Genomic DNA, 1,885 nt, shown 5'->3' on the forward strand with positions numbered 1-1,885 from the left:
TCATAGTGGTCTTTTGTGGGATCTACTGTTGGCTCTAGGCCATTGTATTCTTCTATGTTTGGGAGTCATATAAGCACAGATATAATTCAGGTATATAATTCTTTATGCATAAAATGATTAAGTATTAAATATCCTCTTGGGCATTTAATACACACTAGCAAGAACCAGTTCACTTGGTTGTCCAGAGTTATTTTGAATTTGCTTGTGAATGGATATCTTTGCCTTTTCTGTTCCTTCTCTATATCCTTGCCTAAGAGATCATTTTGAAAGTGTTTTAATTCACGAATTTCCTTGTCATCCTTGCACAAGGACCATGCTAATCTTCTCTGTATCGTTCCAATTTTAGTTTATGTGCTGCCGAAGCGAGCATGTATTTTAATTCTTAAGCCAACTATTGCTTCTGGAGAATAGAATAGTATAAGACATCTTTAGATATGGAAAAATTATTATCCGATATTTTCATAATTGATCTTGTAAAAAGTAACACTGCAGAAAATCTGTTTCCTCATTTGCCAAAGGGAGAATGTGATTTTTTTCTTTGATAATTTCCTTAAGATTGAACAACAATAAATATTTAATTTATTTTATCTAGTACTTTATTTTATAGAATAAGTATTATTTTATTGTTATAATTAAGTGTAAGGCTCAATTATCATAATTTAATATCTCCCAGTTTAACAATGCTATCTCAAGCCATCCCATAAACATTCCAATATCCACAACTATAACTACTATTTAATTTTCTTTAATTTACTTTTGATTTTCTTTTCATTACCTAAGAAAATTACATTTGCTATTCTCATTAAGTTAGGCATTTTAATGTTATTTATATTAATACAAATATGTTCTTCATATTTATATTTTATTTTAGTCTACTTCCTGTTGTGCAGCATGTTTTCTGAATGACACATTCTATTTTTATCAATTATATAAATCAAATTAGTAAAATAGCTTCTGGTATTAAGTATAAAATATTATTATTTGTCATACAAAACTCATTTTTAAAATAACTACAAAATAGAGCAAAATGAGAAAAGGTTTTTTGACATGAAAATCTTAACTGATTGCCATTATAAAAATCACAAAACACACATCACATTTAGAAATAATCATTGTTTTCATAGACAAGGCCAAAATTTCTAACTGAGGTAGAGGAAAGATCACTTACAAACATTTATATACTACTGTAAGAATAGCAATATTTGGTAACAGAGCTCCAAAGTAGGATCTGGAGTCATAGTATAGTGGATAGGGCACATGCCTCTCATGGAGGTAAAATGGGTTCAATCCCTAGCATCCCATATAGATCCTCACAGTCAATAAAAAGTAATTACTGAATGCAAAGCCATGAGGAGTCACTAAACACCGCTAAGTATAACCCAAAAGCAAAATAAAAAAATTAATTAAAAATAATCTGAGAGCATTGTCCAGAATTATAGATTATTTAGTGTTTTATTCAGCAACTCTATCCACTTTTAAATATACTGGTGAACTAAACAGTTCTATTATTTTGTCCATTTATTTTTGTTTTTTTTTTTATCAACAGAATTTGTGATCACAAACTATCATAAAATTAAAATAGACCTTGTATTTTCTATTAAGTTTCAAAAGTCTATGGAAACCTCATATGTTTCCTCTCATGGAAGGCTGCACTCGGCAACATTGGTTAAAAAAGAGTTTTTGATAAACCAATAATTGAAGCTAGCATGATTTGATGTGTGTATTGACTGAGATACTAGAGAAGATAAAGGAAACATTCTAACATTTTCAAAAGATTATTTATTGGAGATTGGAGTGGTGGTGCTAGCGGTAGGACACTTGCACTCACTAACCTAGGACAGACTGTGCTTTGATCCCCCCCGCATCCCATATGGTCCACCAAGCC

At 30.5% G+C, this 1,885-nt stretch overlaps 1 non-coding gene across 1 annotated transcript; it reads right to left on the reverse strand.

Moving 5' to 3' along the window:
* Positions 1 to 263: 263 nt before the first annotated feature.
* Positions 264 to 370, reverse strand: LOC126013186 (U6 spliceosomal RNA). Its single transcript, XR_007497512.1, has one exon. It is a non-coding gene; the product is annotated as a U6 spliceosomal RNA (small nuclear RNA).
* Between the last annotated feature and the right edge of the window lie 1,515 nt (positions 371 to 1,885).

This window comes from Suncus etruscus, chromosome 6 (genome assembly GCF_024139225.1).
Source record: "Suncus etruscus isolate mSunEtr1 chromosome 6, mSunEtr1.pri.cur, whole genome shotgun sequence".
Lineage (NCBI taxonomy): Eukaryota > Metazoa > Chordata > Mammalia > Eulipotyphla > Soricidae > Suncus > Suncus etruscus.